The 22,265-nt window shown below is 45.1% G+C and overlaps 1 long non-coding RNA gene across 4 annotated transcripts in view; it reads left to right on the forward strand.

Annotated features, from left to right (window-relative positions):
- LOC309649056 overlaps positions 1-22,265 on the forward strand; it is a 92,396-nt gene that overhangs the window by 49,852 nt on the left and 20,279 nt on the right. Inside the window, exon 3 of one of the 4 annotated variants that reach the window (XR_014256935.1) lies at positions 20,347-22,194. The exons of 2 other annotated variants lie outside the window; for them this stretch is intronic. This is a non-coding gene — a long non-coding RNA (uncharacterized lncRNA). Of the gene's footprint in view, positions 1-6,565; positions 10,471-20,346; positions 22,195-22,265 lie in introns of those variants that run through there. One more of the 4 variants, XR_014256939.1, reaches the window with a different exon arrangement.

The following is a 22,265-nucleotide window of genomic DNA, read 5'->3' on the forward strand; positions in this document are numbered from 1 at the left end:
TAGATGTGATTTAACTCTTTCTCTAATACTTGAAAGGCCTTTAATAAAGAACCAACTCTTTTATTTACCACTGGAGATACAGATTAACATTTATACTAAGCTATTAAAGAGTGAGCCCTGGGTGGGTTTTCGGGAAAGCTGAGCCTTTTCCCTGGCTTTGCCACTATCCAGAGGTGTTACCTTGGATTTCTGGCCTCAGCGCGACTATCTGTAAAATGAATTGAGTGAGTTGTATGCCTTCGGGTCCCTTCTAGCTCTGATATCTTGGGACTGTCATATAGAATTCTGAAATTTCACTCTTTCCTGATAGCAAGCTTTTCTTAGCGGGATGGATGGCAGAGATCCTGGGTATACTGAGCCCCCGAATGGTTGGAACAGGCAAAAAACAAAAAAAGCGGCTCTTGAGGTAGAAAAGCCAAATTTTATCAATTGACAATTTTGCATAAACCAACCTTCATTATGAAAGATAAGAGCATCAATAAAAAGGATTCATGGAACCAGATGTCTACCATATTTTCTAAACCTTTAATGAGTGATGGTTGTCATTTTTTGAGCACCTGTTGTGTTCCAGGAGCTGGAATCAATACTTAGATTCTCTCTTGCTTTCAATCTTGCTCTCACTCTCACTTTTTTGGGGATACTTTATGTCCTTTTTTCCCTCATAACAACTATCAGGGAAGTCTTACTGTTCTTATTTCATGGATGAAAAACCCGAGGATCAGGGGGATTTAGCAACTCCTTGAAGGTCACGTGGTAAGTGCTGTGGACAGGATTTTAACCCAGGTTTTTCTAACTTGCTAACCACTGCTCTCCTAATACTACTGGGGGATTTCTGTTTTGACACCAGTTGACTATAATATTGGCTGAAAGAACCCACAGCTTCTTTCTAATCCTTAACATAGGTATATAGTTTTACAGTTGGCAAAGCAATTTTGTGTATAAAATGCAGTTTGATTTTTACAAGAACATCACGCTTATGGTCCCTTCACAAATCAGGAATCCGAGGCTAAGTGAAATTCTCCAAAGAAACACTCATTGTTCAGTAAGTGGTGAAGCCAGGATTTAAATTGAGCTCTGGCTGCCTCCCAAGCTCTACATATGATCTCCTTTAGTTGGGTCATGGTTAGGAACAGAGCTGAACTGATCAAGGCAGTAATAGCGACTGGTCGAAGGTGTTCAGGAGGTATTACTGCTTCTGGGAGAGTAAATTGGTACATCCACTTTGGAAGACTGTTTGCCTTTATCTACTAAAGATGAACATGTAACCTAACAGTTCCTCTCCTAGATATAAACCCAACAAAAATGTCTGTATATGCATAAGAACGTGCACAACAGTAACCAAAATGACCACCATGAATAGACTGAATCCATAGCATATTAGTTTGAACTGCTGTAACAAATTACCAGAGACTGGATGGTTCATAAATAACAAAAATTTATCTCTCACAGTTCTGGAGGCTGAAAGTGTGAGATCAGGGTGTGAGCATGGTCAGGTTCTGGTGAGAGCCCTCTTCCAGGTTGCAGACTGCCAACTTCCAGTTATGTTTTTACATGGTGAAAGAGGGCAAGAAAACTCTCTAGAGTCCCTTTTATAAAGGCACTGATCCCATTCATGAGGGTTCCACCTCATGACTTAATTACCTCCGAAAGTCCCCACTTCTTAATACCATCGCTTTGGGTGTTAGGATTTCAACATAGGAGTTTTGGGGGGACATAAACATTTAGTCCATTGCACATAGACTGCAGAATATTCATATAATGGATTATTAAACAGGAAGAAAAGTGAATGAACTACTATTACTTTTAACAATTTGGGTGGCTTTTTTTAATTAAAAATTTTTAATTTTATTATTTTATTTTATGTTTAAAAAATCCTATAGTGCTTTACGATTTTCAGAAGTAAAGCCTGATTTCATATAATCCCATAGTAACCCTTTTTTAAATCCCCACCTCTATATTGCCCTATCTCGCTTCCCTCTCCCCACTGGTAACCACTAGTTTGTTCTCTCTATCTGTGAGTCTGCTTCTTTTTTGTTTTATTCACTAGTTTGTTGTATTTTTTCGGTTCCACAGATAAGTGATATCATACAGTATTTATCTTTTTCTGGGTGACTCTCTTTTGAAAGAAAGAATCCATGCACAAAAGAGTACACACTATATGACTCCATTTATATAAAGTTCAAGAAATAGGCAAATATTATCTATGTTGTTAGAGATCAGACAGTAGTTACCTTTTGGTGGAAGGGTGAGGTACTGACTGGTAAGGGGCCCAAACGGGGCTTCTGGGGCTTTCTTGACCTCAGTAGTAGTTGCTTGAATGTAAGTTTACTTTGGGATAATGAATTGCGGTGTACACTGATGACTTGTGCATTTGTCCTTATGCATTTTTAAAAAAAAATTATTTTATTTATTTATTTTGGCTGTATTGGGTCTTTGTTGCTGCATGCGGGCTTTCTCTAGTTGCGGCGAGCGGGGGCTACTCTTCGTTGCGGTGCGCGGGCTTCTCATTGCAGTGGCTTCTCTTGTTGCGGAGTACGGGCTCTAGGTGCGTGGGCTTCAGTAGTTGTGGCATGTGGGCTCAGTAGTTGTGGCTCATGGGCTTAGTTGCTCCGTGGCACGTGGGATCTTCCCGGATCAGGACTCGAACCCGTGTCCCCCGCATTGGCAGGCAGATTCTTAACCACTGCGCCACCAGGGAAGTCCCATATGTATGTTGTATTTCAACAAAGGGAGTTTAATGAACACAAAAAAAGAAGATATCAAAGTTGAAACTAAATGGTTTCTTTAAAAAAATCTTGGTGTAGATGTCTTTCTGGGTTTATCTATCTTATAGAAAGCAATTACTTAATCTGACTTGTAATCTTAATTAAAATTTTAGAAAATATATAAAGCACAAGTGACTTGGTCCTGCAGTTCACCTCATTGCTCTAGTTCTTAACTAGGGGGTTTTTAATCATCTGGTGTAAGCTTTATAACTTGAGAGTGGCAGTTATTAAAATTCTGGACACTAGTGTATGAAAAACTCACCTCTAGGAATCATTTTTGTGAACCTATCAGGTTCTGGAGATGCAGTGGCCATATGTAGTCTGGATGCTGAAAGAAACAAGGTATTTGACATAGGTAAGTGGCTACACTCTCTACTCAAGCTGTTAGTGAACTCTGGGCATAGTGTCTTGGTCATTGGAATTGGAGATTTTTGGTCCAACCACAGATTGAATTTCATGATGCTTTGAAGTGGACATTTGCTGCATTTTACCTCCCAACATCCACTTCCCCTGGTTTTACTGGGTGGGGCTCCCACTTCGCTTCTCTGAGTCCACATGCTTTGGTGAAGCTTTTGCCAAGGGAGAGGCATGTGACCCTGTCTAAGCCAATCAGCGCGCTCCATCCCTCTGGCTGCAGTGATTGGCTCAGGCATGTGCACAGGACCGAAGTCAATCTGGGCCAATCAGTTTCAGTTCTGAGCTTTGGTTTGGACTCATCTATAGGCCATTGTGTTATATAGACCTGAGCCTTAGGCTGCCAGGGTACTCCACTGAGCTGGGGAAGAAGGTTACCCCAGGAAGCAGAGGTGGAAGTTGGGAGTGGTAGGTCTCTGATTCATTCCTGCCCAAAGCCAACTCACCCTTTGGACTTTTCACTCATGTGAGCCAATGCATTCTCTTTTGTTTCAAGTCAATTTGGGTTGGATTTTCTGTCACTGGCCACCAAAGGTGTCCTAATTGCTACGCCCACCTTATTCTCTCTGGATGGGTTTTGTCACAGAATGATAGCAGTAGTTCTCTCCTGATCACCCTCTCATGGCTGTGGAGAACAATCCTAAACTCAAGTGCTTGGAAAATTTCTTTGGCCTGAAGACAACAACGACAATGGTGATAACAATATTGGCAAAACCCCAGGCTTTTCCAAACTTCTCAGCAGTCACATGGCAAGTTCACACCATCTTCTGTTGGCAAGATGTGGCAAATATTGCAGCTCGGCGGTAAGAGTGAGAAACCCATGTCCCAAGCAGTTGGGTGGCTCTTCTTAGCAGGCTTAGCTCTATTTAAGCCTCCCAAACTTTGCTCTGTGTGTGTGTGTGTGTGTGTGTGTGTGTGTGTGTGTGTGTGTGTACATGCACGTGTAGGAGGGTTTGGACTCTCTTCCTCTTTTGTTATGAGGAAGAACAGGGAGCAGATTGGAACAGGTTGTAACACTTCCGCACGCCCATGTCCCGGTGCTTATATCATAGTGCCGTCTGCAAATTGGCATCTGGATCCCATGCCTTTTTGATTTATGTATTTATTGTAAAGCAGCCAAATTTCAGAGAGAAGAGAGGAAATTCTAATTTAATAGTAAGAGCAAGGTGTAATTTCTTATAAAGGGAGGGAAATGCACCCGCATGCTTATTTGATGTCAGAATATTAGACTGTTCAAGATTTTTGCCACCCTTTTAAAAATTGACATAATATGTCATTTCACCAAATGATTATCTCAGTGTTTTATAAGAGAGGATCATTTTATTTCTGAGTGGGAGTTTAAATTAGGTAGGTGTTACATTAGGAAAGAAAGATAACCAGAATAAAAAACCCAACCTTTCAAACAAACAACCAAGCAAACAAATCCCTTAAATCTTATCACCAATCACTTTTTCCCCTTTTAAATTGGTTAAAAATATTACCTAAAGGCCAAGAGTTTGCATGCCAGAGTTAGAGGCCGTTGCACAATATCAGGGCTGAGATGATGAGCACCTGTGATGGGGCCACTGGGAGGCTTGGATGCGTCTGTGGAATAATTGGAAAGTGAAGGGTGAAAGTGGCTACAGCGGTAAACAACCCCCAGAACTTCCCCGGCACCGGGCTAGGTGGACCTTACTTGCCTGACTTGCATCCAAAGCTCCCCGGGGGAAAAGGCCCCCATCGTCTTTGCAGGCATGTTTTCCACCTTGGGGACCACCCTCCCCGGCTTCTCTAGACATAAGGTAAATTTATTCTATCAGGTTAAGTGATGCTGTTCAACAAAAAATCAGTGTGTGGTGGCTGTGGGGGCAGCAGGGGCCACAAGCAAGGCCTGGGTCAGCAGTGGCCTTGTTCTTACCACCCCCCGGGGCCTGGCACAGAGTAGGGGCTCAATCACTGTGTGCTGCAGCCCTGGGATTCCACTTGTCTGGTTTTGAAATTTGAAATTCTGTTCCTCTTTACCCTGCCTCACCTCCACGGCTCCCACTTCTATCGGCATCTGCTCTCTTTGGGTACTAGAGTTCTTGAACCCTCCCCATCACTTCTGGGCAGACTGGTCTTGCCCTGGGTGTGCTGTGACTTCACAAGGGTGGGCTGGGAGTTCAGACCCTGATTCTAGCCCTGAGTGAGTGATATGGAGTCTATCTCAAACTCACACCATGCCTCAGTTCCCCCTTCTTTCAAAAGAGATATAATTATATTTATCTTTTTACCTCTTACAGATATTATAAAATTGAAATGATAGATGTGAAAGGAATCAGGAAAAAGGCTCTATGCAAATTCACCACTGTGACTAGCATTCTCACTATTCCTTTTAATATTAGGTCCCTAAATGATCACACCCTTCTGTTCAAGACATGATCTGGGAACAGAAAGAGAAGATAAAAGCTGCATCTACCTGCAACTTTGGAGTAGAAAAATCTCCTTATTCTCTTTCCTCTTTCAGAAGAGAACTTGATGTGATCGGGTCATTGCATGTAAAATGCTTTAAGAACGTGATCTGTACTTCATCATTTTAAAATTCAAACATTCCTGAGCCTTTTTTTCCCCTCACCCCATTCATATTTATCTTCTTGGTCTTGCCTTCATTGGGCACCACATTTGTATTGATAAATTGTAGGTGGTAGGAGATGTATTGATGGGATGGAGACAGTTCAAAATGTAGAGTGCTGTGGCTTTGCATATCATTACATCTAGCTAGCTTCTTGCCTCCTGAAAGCTGTCGATTTGTGCGTTATTGCTATTCAGGCTGATAAATGACAGTAATTGTTCTTAAGTTGAAGAGCTGGTTTAATATGCTGCCTGGCCTGGGAATTTCCTGAGTACCAGGGTTAAACTTGTGCTCCACTCGAGCTAGCAAAATGGCCCTTTTTTCATCTCAGACTATAGAGTTAATTGAATTACTCGCTATTCATGCAGTGTGTAGCCTTGATTCTGAAGATACCATGAATGGTAGGGGGAGGGGGAGACTTTCTAGGGGGCTCCGGGTAACCGTGGGTCCTGCTTCAAGGATATGACCCCTTCCCCGAGTGGAGGGCAGTTCACGTTTTGTCGTGCAGTTTGCTTTCCTGCCCCTGTATTTGTTGTTGGTCATTTTGGAGTACTCTTCTGAGGTTACCCAAGCCCAGAGGGCAGCAGGATTCCCAAAGATGCAAAGATGATTTCTCAGAGGCTTTTTTTGCCTATTTTCTAAAATTTGGAAATCAGAGCATGGAGTTGCTTGCATTTTATTTTGTTCACTTTTTAAACTTCTGGGTTTAAACTTGTGCTATGATTAGGGTGAAGTCTGAAGTTGCCACTTAGCTGTGGGGCAGCCCCAGGCATACCTCATTCTGTTTTCCTTCCAGGTGACGCCGCCTCTAATTCAACCATTGAATCCAAAGGGCTCACCCAAGCCATTCAGAGTCAGAGGACCCTTCCTTGGACCAAAGGTGGGGGAGGAATTAACTGCAGGAAACTGGGGAAGAGAATCTGCCCCTCAAGGTATGTCTCATCTGAATCTGGCGTGTGGACAGAAGTTTCTAGAAAAGTTCACTCAGCAACCTCATCTTCATCCCATCTTCACGGTGTCTCTGGGCTGGTTGTCCAGGTCTCCCCTGGATGGAATGAACGCAAAGGCAAATGCAAAGCAAGCGAGAGACCCAGCTTGCCTCATTTACCCTCTAGCACTGAGATGACTCAAACACCAACGAGATTCAAAATTCCCCATTTGCTTCTGTTTGGGAATCAATGTCCACTTTGCCCACTCACATAGCCATGTCCTGGCAGGTTAAAACCATGTTATTTCTTTTACAAATGTTCAAGCTTGTGTAACAGTTTTTGACATTACTAGTGGATACCCCCCTCTCCTTTTCTCTCTCTTTCCTTCTCTCTGAATGGAAGAGAATATTTGGTACCAAATGGTGTTCGATGCCCTACCTGGAAACATTTACCTTGTTTAGATCCAACTTAAGGAAAGTTTGGGATGCAGCTTCTGCATGCCCTTTCTTTGATCTCAGTTCTCAGATGGGCCCACTGAAGCAGGACTGAGGGATGCGATCCCACACCAGAACAGCCGGAGTAGGGAAAGACTCCCATTTAGGGGCATTCATCATTTCTCATCATAGAAGCTCATAAGAATCCATCTTTTGCTATCCGACAAGGTATGAGATAATGAAGGAAGATTGCTTAAAATGTAAATCATTTAGATCTGTTGGTAACACTGTTTAGAGTTAAATTCATGTGTAATAGAACTTCTGATCAGAAATGAACAGTTTCCCTGACAAAGCCATCATGAGTTCCATAATTTCATATGGTTGCTTCCAACACTAATAAAGCTGGTGCAGTTCACTTGATAATGCTCTGGGCAGAAAAAAGATCATTTTTCCTAGCTCTGTAACCAGCAAACTTGACTGCAGATCATTCACTCCAGTTCTTCCTGTCTGGCGTCCCAGAAGAGTACATCTCGTAGATTTACTGGGCTGGAGAGAGGCGCTCCTGCTTCCCCTACCCACGACTCCTCCCTGGGTGGGAGAAGACCCTCCCTGAGGTCTAAGAGTGGCCTGCTGAGCCCCCCAGGGCCTGACGAAGGCCAGGGTCCCTCATTAGTCTCTGGGCCTGCACTGCTCTCCTTCCTCTGACCCACATCTGGGGAGGGCTGACTTGGAGCCCAAAGGGTTAACAGAGCTGGGTTGCTCCAGGGCTTCGTTTGGGCTCATCCACGAAGCCCAGTGCCCTCCGGAGTGGGATGGGGCCCGCTAGTGGTATGTGACATATTTTGGTTGCTACAGAGACATGGCAGTAACTGATATTGAACCAAATGTCATTCCTCTTTCAACCCATTTTCAAGGTTTCTGATTATGTCAAAGAGAAAGTCTTATTTGGTGTGAAAATGTCTTTAGTACCTGACTCTCTTATATTTGCTAACCTCCTTTTACGAAAAAAAGGAGAACAGGCCTTGGACTCAGAAAATTCTTCATGGGACAGTATCCAGCTGCAGCTAAAAAAATGCCACTTTGAAAAAAATGTTATTTATTTTATAGTTATGTTCTATGCGTGACAAAAGATACTGATTTCCATTTGTGGTAATGATAAAGATTCCTTCTAAATATGTTTCTTTAAATAACAAGAGTTTATTCAAGAATTATATTAAGTATATATGAATCCAAGTGATGCTGGTTTATGGGGAATATCATGAAGGTGTCATGTGAATGGTAGTAGTCTGGGAAACTGCCATATTACTGTGAGGTGCTGGTGGCAAAAGGGCGGGGTACCGCCCCCCTGGAACTCTATCATTGCACCAGAATTCACTGTAACTCAGTGCAGATTCAAAACTACTTTAAAAATACCACTGTCTTATTTTCTGTTTGAAAAAGGAATCAATATTCTTTGTAGAAAATTTGGAATATATAGAAAACACACACACAAAATACAAAGGAAATAAAAGAAGGGAAAGTAAGGAAAGGAAAAATCCCCTGAGAGCCCATTTGCCAGAGATAGCCATTGCTAATGTCTTGCTTTATTTTCCTTTTGTCTTTAGGCATGCAAACATACATAAATTTCTTTTCCTTTAAACAAAACTATGGTTACAATGTATGTATAGTCTGTCAATCTGTTTCTCTTTTTTCACTTACATTTTCCTATGTCACAATTTTCTGTGGTGCCAGGTGTTTCACCATGGAGTTCAAGTCAGTCTGATACTATTTATTGAAGCTCATTCTATGCATTTGAGATATGCTGGTGCTCAAACAAACACCCCAGCCTGGAGGAGTTTACATTCTGATACGTTTGGAAGAAGCACAATCATTCAACTAATCCTTTGTGGTTGGAGATTTACAAGGTTCAAATTTTTTTGTTATTGTAAGTAAATAATGCTGCAACCAGCATTCTGGATCCTGACATCCTTTGCACATTTCTATTTCCTTTGGAGAAATCCCTAGAAGTAGACTCTCTGGACATAAGGAAAGGGGCCCTTCAAAGCCTGTTGACACATCCACTTTACTTTTCATGTGATTATTTGCCATTTGTATGTTCTTGTCAGTGAAGTGTCTGCTAATGTTTTTTGTTTGTTTGTTTGTTTTTTGCCCATTTTCAGATTGGATTTTATTCTTTTAACTGTTGGGTTTTGAGGATTCTTTATATATTCTAGATCCTAGTCCTTTGTTGGGTATGTGGTTGGCAACTATTTTTCTCCTAATGTGTAGCTTCTCTTTTTAATCCTCTTTCACATGGCTTTTGCAGACTCCAAAGTTTTTAATTTTGATGAGGTCCAATTTGTCAATTTCAAGTACTTTTCTTTTAAGCCTAACTGTATGCGTGACTTAATAATGAGAATCAATGCTTCATTAAAATATATATATTTCCTGAGGACCTACTAAGCCCCAAACACTTGTTTAGGGTGGGAGATACTGTGGTGAGAAAAATGTACTGTTCTTGCTTGTATGCAGTTAGATATATAGTAAAAATATAATTTCACAAGTACTTATATAATTGTACTGGGGAAAAATGCTCTCAAAAAAAAAAAAAGAGTAGGGATTCGGAGAGGATGAAACAGAGTCTGAAAAGACCTGCTTCTCTGATAAAAGCATCATTTACATAGAATGAGAAGAATGAGGAAGAGTTGGCCAGACAGAGAAAGAGGCATGGGCTCGGGGACCAGCCTTGGAGTGGAAGGCGCTTGGCGTGTTTGAGGCCTGGGACAGCAGACGTGGCTGGTGGGAGGTATGGACCAAGCAGGCAGGCTTTGTGGGTCTTGGTGGCAGTTGGGACTTTATCCTGAGAACGGCAGGGGCCAGTGAAAGGTTTCAGAGGATGAAGGACCTTGTGAACCACTTACTGAACTTTGCAAGGAACAGCATCACATTCTTTGTTTTACAGAAATCTCAACTCTGCATTCATGTGAAGAGGAAGTTGGATACTTAGATTAGCTGTTGACTTATTTACAGATCCTGAGGTCTAGAATACTCCGTACTTAAAAAAATCACTCTAGAAATTTCACTTTCTAGAGGTTAATAATTTCATGTTGGGCTTCCCTGGTGGCGCAGTGGTTAAGAATCTGCCTGCCAATGCAGGGGACACGGGTTCGAGCCCTGGTCTGGGAAGATCCCACATGCCGCGGAGCAACTAAGCCCGTGAGCCACAACTACTGAGCCTGCGCGTCTGGAGCCTGTGCTCCACAACAAGAGAGGCCACGATAGTGAGAGGCCCGCGCACCGCGATGAAGAGTGGCCCCCCCGCTCTCCACAACGGGAGAAAGCCCTCACACAGAAACGAAGACCCAACACAGCCAAAAATAAATAAATAAATAAATAAGTTTAAAAAAAAAAATAATAATTTCATGTTATGCAAAATGGTCTAAGTTATGAGGGAGATACAGATGCCTGGAGGAAAATGAAAAAGCAGCTCTGGCAGCCTCCTATAAGTTAGATGACGTCAAGGATGGCCGAGGCCTGAGGTTTCGTGGGCACAGGAATCAGGGGTTGGACTGCTTCTGTTGGTTGATGTCTAATGCTAGGACCTGCTGTGCACATGGGGGAGGGTTAAGGCTGAGGTGGGAGGTGGAGTGTGGGAAGGGGGTCTGGCTGTGGACAGCAGGTGGCACAGATGAGGTTTGGAAGTGCACATGGTTACTGGGTCTTTGTGGGGTCGCCTTCTCAAATTTGCTTCTGTGTTTGGGGACCATTTCTTAGCACCTTGAACTAAGCAAAATTTTGCAAACGCCCACCTCCTGGGAACTCGCTCCCCCCACCTGTCTCGGGTAGCCTGGCTAATAGCAGTCTTAGGGCTGTGTCGAGACAAAAGGACAAGAGTAACGAATATAAAGGGCTCTCAAGGCATACCGTGTGCCCAAAATTCTCACCTGTAACAGGCGGGGGACGTACACCTTCCTATGCTTTAGTGGCACAGACACTTAGCCTGGGCCTGTGGCCTGACCTGTGAGGTGCTGGAAGGCCTCTGTTGTTGTAGCGCGTGTTTTGGACCCTGACAGTGTCCCAAAGCTGTGTTGGAAAGTGGGGGTAATGTTTTAGGGGTGCGTCCCGTGCCGCCCCAGGATGCACCCAGGGCTGTGCGAGGTTGTTGGCATTTTGGGTCCCCAGCGCCCTCCCCCCTCCCTGAGAGAGAAGGTGGGTATTGGGACGTGTGTGAGCTCCTCCGAGACTGCACACCCACTGAGTTGGCTCTTATGGGGGTGGAAAGGAATAGGCCAGTTGTAACACCAGCTGTCAGCACCCAAACTGCTTAATTTCAGAATCATGCCACAGACAGAATTAAAAACACGACACTTGAGTTAAAGTGAGCTAAAGGAACAAAGAGAAGCATTTTCGACACAGAACAGAGTGACAATATGTAGGATGCTCTGTGGGCCCTGGGATCCCTGGAACAGGGTCTCTCTCAGTGATGCCCGGGAGGCCTACTGGGTCTATTAAACAAACAGATAACCCTTAACCACTTGCCCATCCCCATCTTAGAGTAACCAATATCTTCGGGTATATTTTACTCATCTTTTCCCTTGCTGGTCTGTCATGTGAAATTTGGCCAATTGTTGACTCGGGGATGCTGCAAATCCACATTTATTTTAACTGTGTAGAAGATGTGAGAGGGCAGGGAGGGGAATGCTGTTGCCTGTTCCACCTGCCTTCCCTGAGGACGGAGGTGCTCCGGTTTCCCCTTCGTCTCTAGGACTCAGGCCCTCCCACTGGTTAAGATGTTCAGCACGAAGTTCCAAGTGGAGTGGACCGGGAAGCATTTAGATATTCCACTTGACTCTTACATATATATTTAAAAGTAGACACAGCTTCAAATGAAATGCAAAACAGCAGCTCAGGGTAGCGGCAGCCTCTTTTCCCTGTCCCAGTATTTGGAACGTGTCTGAAATACCTAATGGAAAGAGAGGCCTTAGTCACCAGTGGACTTGGAGGGTTTTATCAGCCTGTGGACTGCTACCTCCTTGTCTGGAATGAATCTCCCTCACTCTGGGCCCCTTTGGACACTTGATGCTTCTCCTAGGGCGGGTCCCTGCCACTCTGCCATCTCCACGTTCATCCCACGGGCATTTGCAAGTGCCTGTGCACAGTTCCAGGGGAGACCAGAAGTGAGACATGGTTCTTTGCTGTTTATTTCTATGCCTCTCTGTCACCCTCCCCTAGGTGGGCTGTGAGCATCTTGAGGGCAGAGGTAATGTCTTATTTACCTGGGTATCCCCTGGGCATAATTTAGTGCCTGGCACTATCTGTGGGCACCTGCAGAACATGGAGTTGGAAGTGATGTTGGGAATGCTGACCTCTTTTCTTTCCTCTTTCCCTCTTTGCTTTGCTGCCATCTTGGACTCAGCATCTACTCCTCAGCCAGCGCATTTCTGGGCTGCCCCTCTGTGCCCAGCACGTTGCCAGATGCTGAGGCTGGGTGATGCGGTCAACCTGGGTGTGTGTGTTGGGGTGTCCTGGGGCTGCCCTCACCATGGGTAGAATTTCTGGCTGTGTCTCTGTGGCTGTGGGCTGCTGAGACCCCCAGATAGGGTAGGAAAGGTAGTGGGGAGGGATATTTAGGACCCCTGCCTCTCCCCATAGGAGACAGTAGGCTTACACATTTTGGAGCACTTAGGGCATTCAGTGCACATCCAGCTTTACTAGTCAGGAAAACCTGTAACGGGTGAGCCAAAGGCTCAGATTTTTAACAGATAGAGTTTAGTTTAGGAAGGGGATTTGCGGGTGGACACAAGGTGCAAACAAGAGATCGGAGTTCTCATACCATGGTTGACACAAACTTCCAGCATAGTTCAGCCAGAGGTGGGTCTCTGCAGTGTCCATGCAGGGACCAGTGCAGACCACTAAGCTCACCCATGATCTCCCCTTTCGCTTGACCTTATCCCCTGGAAGGATGGAAAGTTGTAGGAATAGGACACAGGGGCATGGGGCTGGGGGAGGCGAGCACATCATGTTCCGGGGTTTATAGGGCTTTCTACCTTCCTCAAGGGAGTTTCTGGAATCACCCCAAGGCAATGCTCCAGCTTTGGCACCGGTCTTGCTCCTGGCCAGAGCAGGTGTTTACCTCGTTCCCCCCCCCCCGCCCCCCACCCCCCAGGTGTCTCTCTCTCCAGCCCTCCCAGCCACGTGGGCACTGGGCCCAGCCTGAGCCTCCCCCTTCTCTCCTCAGTGAGCTGCTTCCAGGAATTCTCACCTTCCCCAAACCACTAGGGGAAGCCCCTCCTCGCCTCATTTGACTCGATTACATTGCTTCTTCCTCTTTGAAACTCAAAACAGAGAAGTACACTGTGGAGGAAAACTTATTTTTTCTCTCTTCACTCTGGAAGCCAGCCTTGATCCGAATGTTCCTATAGCAACATTAATTCTCCAAGTTGCACCTACTGTATAATAAGTTATATATATAGAAGACCTACTGGGATCCAAATACCCCATATGTGCAAGCGAATGAGTTAATGCTGCCGTGAGAATTAGCAATGTTCTGTTTCCTGATTTTCATACTTTTAAAGTTACAACCTGCGTTTGCTGGGTGCTTTGGACGTAGGGTTTGGGGAGCAGTGGATGTGGGTGCAGTTCTGGCAGAGACCTGCCTTCACGGCAGATCCAAGTGTGTCTGGAGAATTTTTGAGTCTCGAGATGGAAATAGACTTGGGGACGCCAGTGTCCTTCCTAGTCACCCTTGAACTTTTCCTTGAGCTCAGCTCTGGCTGTCTTGGCCTCCATTGTTATCTGACGGTGAAGCTGGGCAGCAGGTGTTTGGAGTGAGAGAAGGAACAGGTGAGACTCACAGAGAGACAGGGGCCAGTGTCTGATGCTGCTTGAGTCCTGGGACTGGGGGATATGTAGGTGATCCTAGGCCAAAGTTTCTGCCACCCCCTTTCTCCACGAGTTGGTGGAAAATATAGAGTGTTGCCTCTGGGGAAGGTCTGGGTCCCTTGTGGGTCTCCGGGCCGTTGTTTATATTGGCTAGGCTATGTAGTGTTAGTAAGAAGGTAATGGCCATGATCTTGGTAAAGATGAGTACGGTTTACATTGAGAGCCATGTTCTGGGCCAGGCTGGTGCTCAGCATTTCTGTGCAGTGTGTCCTTTACTCTTGGAACAAGTTCTGTGAATCTCCCATTGTACAGATGGGGAAGCTGAGGCTTAGATTCAGTTAGCCAGCAGTGCTGGAGCTGGCGTAAGACCTCTCAAGCCCGTGTTACCAACAGCATGCTCTATTCCTTGCTCTAGCAGGTGTGATGGGGGGCCTGCAGACCTGGTGACTCCTTGGCTTGCCCTTGCCTCTTTAAGCCTTTCCTTGCTTCCTTCACCTGGGGCCTTGGAGCCCACAGTTTGTCTCTAACGCACAGGCTAACCCTGCAGCGCTGAGATTCCCGACGGCAGGATGGGATGTTCTGAGGTGGGTCATGATATGCAGGGAGACCTGAGGACTCCTTGGGCACATCGTGTAGCTGGCTGCCCCTCTGCTCCAGGGCCCAGTGGACGTGGGTACCTGGACACTCCCTGTCTGGCGGGTCAGCTGTCCCTCATGATCCCTGGCCCTGGTCACCCTCAGGAGGCTTTCATGCTGAGCTAGCCCTTGACCATGGCTCCACTGGACCTCAGGCTAGGACGCAGGATGCAACCAACCACCAGAGGGCGCTACCTTTCAGTCCGCGGGCTGCTCTCAGAGGCGAGCTCAGGCGTGAACGTGGGGTTTTAAAAGAATTACCTTAAAACCAGAGAGCGAAGAGTCCAACTTGTTTCTGACTGTCCTTCCTTCCTGCACTTAACGAAAGGCCTTTTCCTACTCTGCCCACAGCCAACGGATACCCTGAAGGGGTGTAAAACTCAATAGACACTCACGGAGATAAAAAAAAAAACAAACCTGTGAAAGTTCTTGGTTCGAAATCTTCTTTTATCGCCCTGGATGGAAGTGTTCCTGGAAAGCTATTTTGAGAAATGAAACAGTCCATTTGTCCCCTTGTAAAGCTGAGTTGAGTCCTGGGAGCCCTCTGTGGTCCTGCCTGTGCCTCTGGCCCTCCTGCCCTGCGGGGTGCCCCTAGGATGGATGGGGAGCAGTGAGAAGCATGCCAGGCTGCTCCCGGGGCCCCAGAGCCTGGGGGCGGCCACCCTGTATGAACTTGCATCCACCCAGGGGCCATCCCCCAGCACTGCTCCCTGCCGCTCTCCACTCCCCACCCTGCCGCCAGGAGGCACAGGGCCAGTGAGATGCATGCCAAGAAGTGTCCAATTTGGTGCAGATGGTGGGGGGACCACAGGGTCCTTCCTGCTGACACTAGCCCTGAAGGGAGACCCCGGTGGACAAGACATAGCTCGGCTCAGGGTCTCATGGCCTGGCAGGCAAGCCTAGTGGGGGGGGGGATGGCGGCTGGGGTGTGGAATCAAGCTCTCATATTCATCGTTTTCCCCACCTTCTTCACACTGACTGGACAGGATTCTTCTTGTGGAAGTGGTGGCCCAGCAGAGCACAGGGAAATGTAAGTCTGTTCCTGACTTCCGACGTTCAAATGTCTATTAGTTCGCTTGGGCTGCCATAATAAAATATCACTGACTAGGGGGCTTAAACAACAGAAATTTATTTCCTCACAATTCTGGAGGCTGGAAGTCCAACAACAAGGGGTTGGTTTCTTCTGAGGCCTCTCTCCTTGGCTTGTAGATGGTCATCCTCTCCCTGTGTCCTCACATGATCTTCCCTCAGTGTGTATCTGAGTCCTAATCTCTTCCTATAAGGATTCCAGTCATATTGGATTAGGGTCCACCCTAATGAGCTCATTTTAACTTAATTACCTCTGTAAAGGCCCTTTCTCTAAATAGTCACATTCTGAGGTACTGGGGGTTAGGACTTCAACATATGAATTTTGAGAGGTACAAAAAGCTTGATTGATGTAGCTTATTAAGAAAAAAATATTGGAAACCCTTAATAGTAACTTGATTAATTTTTGCTGTAATATTTATTACTATAAAATAATAAAATTTATTAACACTTATGTGGAGAAAAGGGAACCCTTGTACTCTGTTGGTGGGAATGTAAATTCGTGCAGCCACTGTGGGAAACAGTATGGAGGTTTCTTAAAAAAGTAAAAATAGAACTACCATATGATCCAGCAATTCCACTGCTGGGTATATATCTGAAAAAACCAAAAACACTAATTTGAAAAGATACATGCACTCCCATGTTCATAGCAGCATTATTTACAATTGCTAAGATATGGAAGCAACCTAAGTGTCCATCAACAGATGAATGATAAAGAAGATGTGGTCTATATATACACAATGGAATAGTACTCAGCCATAAAAAAGAATGACATTTTGCCATTTGCAGCAACATGGATGGGTCTGGAGGGCATTATGCTTACTGAAATAAGTCAGACAAAGGAAGAAAAATATTGTATGATATCACTTACATGTGGAATCTAAAAAATACAAAATCTAGTGAATATAACAAAAAAGAAGCAGACTCACAGATATAGAGAACAAACTAGTGGTTACCAGTGGGGAGTGGGGAGGGGCAATATAGGGGTAGGGGAGTAAGAGGTACAAACTATTAGGGATAAAATAAGCTACAAGGATATATTGTACAACACTGGGAACAAAGCAAATGTTTTATGATAACTATAAATGGAGTATAACCTTTAAAAATTGCGAATCACTATACTGTACACCTGTAATTTACATAATACAGTATTATACATCAACGATACTTCAATTAAAAAATTTAATAACACTGAGTTCTTCCCATTTGCCAGGCACTGCAGTAACCATGTTCCCTGCATGATTTCTTTTATCCTTATAACCACTCAAGGAGAAAGATAGTAATATTCTTGACTAAAGATCTTACAAAAGTAGATTTAAACTCCTCGTCCTTATAGCTTTTAGACAACTCTAAAACCAGGTCTCATTTACAAATTAAATACAAACAAAATTATAAAACCAATAAATTTTAAAATAGAAATATTCTTTAATGGAAAGGATAATATTGTTTTGCTGAAATGAAATCACAGCTTATAACATGATTATGGAACTGAAAATGTGACCCAGATTTTTCCCAAATTGTTAAGATTACATATATTGAGGGTGGGGTGGGCTGGGGACATCGCTGATTCAGTTTTTCTACCACTTGTGTTCTGCTTGAAGCATCACTGGTGACTGGTCAGGGGGTTCTTCTTTCCTTGCTCCCTTCTTCCTCGACCTCCCTCATTCCTTGCTAAAGAACCAGTGAAGACAAGATAATTTCACAACAACACATGAAAGTTAAGCTTGACGAGCTGTCGAGCTTAACAAGAAAATGTCATTGATACAGTCTGAAGAACCTGAGATATCTAAAATTTCACGGCAATACGGAATCTGAAGATGTGACCCCGCTCCTCCAGCATGGGATGTGGATCCAGAGGGAAGAGATAGGGATGGAAAGAGACCAAGAAAGTAGGAGAGAAGAGAGAAGAACAGAAGGTGAAGACTCCAGGTGTCCACCTGGGTGGACGCCGTATGGACTGAGGGGTGACTCAGTGGAGAAAAGAGTGGACGTGTAATATGCTATCTTCTCTACTCTTCTGATGGGTCCCAGGTCAGTCTTTCAGGGCACACGCCCCCCTCCCCACTCCGTGTTTGGAGTAACACAAGGCTGACGCCTCCATGAACAGAATCCTATAATTCTTTTTGGCCTTCCCTCAGCCCCAGGACCCATTCACTCTGCCCCCACTTTTTAGTCTTTGCTGATTTGAAGAGTGTGCTTTTCTACACCCACAATGGAAAACACAAACTTGGGATGGAAATCATATGATAGTTGGTTCCCCAGATGATCCAGAATATGTATTCATCGTGTCTTTTTTTGTTTAATTGAAATATGGTTGATTTACAGTGTTGTGTTAATTACTGCTGTACAGCAAAGTGATTCAGTTATACATCTATATACATTCCTGGGAATTCCCTGGCTGTCCAGTGGTCAAGCTTCCACACTTCCACTGCAGGGGGCACGGATTCCATCCCTGGTCGGAGAACTAAGTCCCACATGCCACGTGGTGTGGCCAAAAAAAAAAAAAAGTTTACAGTCTCCAGACAATAACAATGTTAACAAAACTAAAAATTATTTCTGTGATAAATAGTATAAAATAAAAGTGTTAAAAAATAAAATATTCTTTTCCATTATGGTTTATCATAGGATATTTTCATTGTGTCTTTTAGATGGATTTTCGCTGGTGTGAAAATACTAATAAATAAATAAATAAATAAATAAAAATTACCAAAAAGAGTTATGGACCCCTGAGACTATATCCACAGACCTCAGTTTGGGAGTCTCAGAGTTTGCCTAAAGGAGGGTCGTTACCATGAGGGAACACTAGCCTCAAAGATAGAGGGAGTGGATTTTAATTTCGTGGGGCCGTTCACTGGCTGGGTGACTTCAGGATTGAAACTTCAATCCTCTGGTTCTCAGTTTTCTGAAAAATAGCGGTGCGCACAAAATGGCGGAGAGGGGGCAAATGTGACCCCAAGGACACATTAGAGTGACCTTTGTCAGCCAGGATGGGCGACACCAGTGGACGGTGTGGTACGGGGCACTGTGGAGGGGACCACAGGTGTGCAGTGTCGGGGGCTGGTCCTCCCGTCCCAGGGCCTGGCAAGGGGAACAGCTGGAGGGGGCAGGGGATCTGACTCCCGTTGGGGCACAGGAAGCCTGCGTGGTGCTCAGGGACCCCAGAGCCCAGCCTTCCTGGAGGGGGCGTTCCTTGCTAGGATAACCTGGGACAGAATTCCCCAACTAAACAAGGGTTGAAGCCTGTCTTTAGGGCAGAAGGAAGGCTCCAGGGGCTTAGCTACGCATCGCTCCCTGGAGGCCACCTTTGGAGGCCCCATGACACGCAAGGGTAAGCAGTGTCCTCCAGGACCTGGACACGGGTGAGAGCTGTGAGTTCACAGCTGCGTGGGTTGGGAGGGGCCCTTGGAGTTAAGTCAGGTGCCTGGAGTGGGGAGCGAACAAGGCAAGATGAGGCTGCAGAGATGAGTGAAGGCCAGAGCCAGGTAGGCTAAGGTGGGGGTCTTGCCCTCACAGTGGGAGGTGGTCCCCTCGCGTTCCACTCTTCCCAGCGTGGATAGGAGGGATGCAGGTCCTGGACTGAGAGCCTGCCTGGCCTCCTGTGACGGGCACTTCTTCCCCCTCCTCCGTCTTCTGGAACTCTGGTGGGCTCTGCCTGCAGCTCCAACAAGGACCTGAAGGGAGTGTCCCGCCTCTCGCTGTCACTCTCCTGTTCTCCAGCCTCTGAGACTTTGCTGTCCGCAGCTGTCAGCATGGCCAAGTGCTGTGAGCATGTCGCGTGAATGTGCAGTGGGCGGGAGGGGGATGATGGAGGGTTGGAAAGACAGGAAATTGGAGCTGGGACCAAGCCCAGAGGAAAGGCCTGGACACATATGCTCACATCAGGTGTGATGGGAGGTACCTGGGGACCAGTCTGCTGCAGGCACCGTGGAGTTGGTTCCCATTCCCCCAAAGGAGCTTGGCCACCCTCTCCCCTTCCTGCAGGAAGTCTGCTTCTCCTATGGCTGGAGCAGTTTCTTCCAGAGCACAGCTGCTGTCTGTCTGTCTGTCCATTAAGTCAGAGGCTGCAGAATGGACTCTTCTAGCCACCAGCTGCCTTCTTAATGCGGGGTGCATGTGAGACCCAGCTCAGAACAGTTTCCACCCCAAGCTGGCAGGGACCCAGGTTAACTAGGTGACTCTGGGCCAGTACAACAAATTTACTGTTATTCCTGATTGGTAATTAACACTCTTGCTGCCTGCTCCAGCAGCCGACGTGAGAGAGATTTAAGGGAATATTTTAATCTGAAATCTAGCGGCAGAGAGATAAGAGTGGCGTGGTGAGGCTGGGCTGCAATTGACATATTTATCGTCCGAGGCTGACCATCCAAAGAGCGAGTTCTGCTCGTCACTTCAGACGGACAGCTAATCACTCTTTGTGTCTATGATTTCAATTCCTGTCCTTCGTGGGGTTGTGGTGAATTAGCTTGGTGCCATTTTCTAAGATATCAAGCGTTTTTATACATTAGGTATAGTGAATGGCAAATACTTGATGTAAAGTCTGCAGTTTTACTCCATAACCAGATTGTAAAATATGAACTGAATTAATCATAACGGCGAAGACTAATGGTACGTTTTCTCTTATTTTATCTTTAGTGCCTTTCAGATCATGTTTTAAAACCTTCCCCGTCTGGCGTTGGGAACGCAGCCGCGGCTTGGTGGTGGATGGCACGAGGCAAAGGTCAGACCGGAGGCTGCACAAATATTGTGTGCTGGATTTATTGTTTTAATTAAGAGCGTGGCAGTTCATCATAAACTGTTTATGGCGTTTCTGCACAGTGCAGCATTTTGAAATCAGCTGTTTTAATGAAAACATAATGTCATATCTGTCAAAGTTCTAAATATTTTGAAAGTGAAATATGGAAACAAGAACTTTGATTCTGGGCTTACCGAGATTAGCTCATTGAATTGCTTTTAAATCCCTTAAGAGGGTCACATCATGGGTACCGTATGGTTTCATGTAGGTGACTGGGGAAAAAAAAAATTCTAGGAGGTTCTCAAGCTGGTTATTTAATAGTGAAAATACGAGTTGAAGGTTAATGTATCGAAAAACAAAACCATTACGGTTGGCGTTGGGGTTTTAGATTAAAGATGCAATAATGGGTGTGCAGGGGCCTTGATGCCGAGTTGTCCGGGGAGGCCTAATTGTGCCGAGAGGGAGCCGGGAGTCTCGCAGGGTAGGAGAGAAATGGAGGCGCCCCAGTCCTTTTCCAGCGGTGAAGCTTCGACGTTGCCAGGTTTGCAACTAATTATTTACAATGACCTCAAAGTTGATGAGGTTTCATGGACTTTTCAGGCTGAGCAGTTTGCAATCCTAGTAATTCCCTCTCATGGTCGCCGGGCATCTGTGTAGACATGTCAGCCATCCTTGGTTACATTTGTTAGGGAGTCGGATAAAATATTTGTCTAATCTGGAAATTGTATTTTTAGCTGTACTCTCACTGGAAACAGAAATTAAGCTTGTCATTAGATGCCGGGCCACAGGAGTTGACTGAACAGGGTAATGTATGTTATATTCTGTGCTATACTTGGTCAAGTTTCATATATATCGTATTCCACATTATTTTATTAACTTTAATATCTGCACTTCCTATTACCAGACATGCCCCTCATTCAAAGCACAGAGGCACAGTTCTCTAATCAGAAGTGACAGGCTATATACTTTCTCTCAGCCATTACTTGGTAGCCTAGAGCAAAGAACTCTGTTTCCTTGAAAATGTTTTGAATTGGGTTATTTTTATTGAAGTATTAAAGTAATTCTTCAGATTTTAGGCTATTATTTAAGTACTTTTGGGAGAATACAATAACCTCCGGATTCTATAGGCTTTGTTACTTTAACAATCCGAGCTGCTAAATGCATCTTTTTAATGCTGGTTATATAAGTGTCTCAGAACTCATCTGACCACCGGAACCTAAGAGCGTTCAGGTAATTATAGAAAATTAGTAGGCTAAATTAGTTTAGGAAAGCACAAAAGTATAATATTAAAACTGCTCGCACCATCTAGGCCCTGCTGGCCAGATTTTCAGCAACGAATTAGCATTTCTGATTATTTTATCTTTGTGTTTTGGTAATCTGGTTGAAATAGCCAATAGATTGGTTAAGAAAGCTGAACTGGGCATGGGTTGGTGCAGTCTGAGAACGGACAGATAATTTCAACGCGAATTCCAATCCATGATGTTGGAGGTGGCGGCAATGGCAAAGGTTAGACTCTGCCCTGTGAGTTTGAGTAGGAAAACCCATGGGTGGATGGCCCCATTATTGGGGGCTTCTAGGGGGTCCCAGTTCAAGCCACAAGGAGGGTCTCAGGGGCTACTTTCTGGAAGTGGCTCCATTTTACCAACAGAGTTATAAAGAGGAGACTATTCCCATGCACTCCCTGAACCAGTGTGCTCATGACACCTACGTGGCCAGAGTCTTACTGCACTTTGGATGCCCAGTGATGGGTAATGTATGCTATATTCTGTGCTATACTTGGTCAAGTTTCATATATATCGTATTCCACATTATTTTATTA

Source organism: Balaenoptera physalus (assembly GCF_965194825.1).
Source record: "Balaenoptera physalus genome assembly, chromosome: 19".
Lineage (NCBI taxonomy): Eukaryota > Metazoa > Chordata > Mammalia > Artiodactyla > Balaenopteridae > Balaenoptera > Balaenoptera physalus.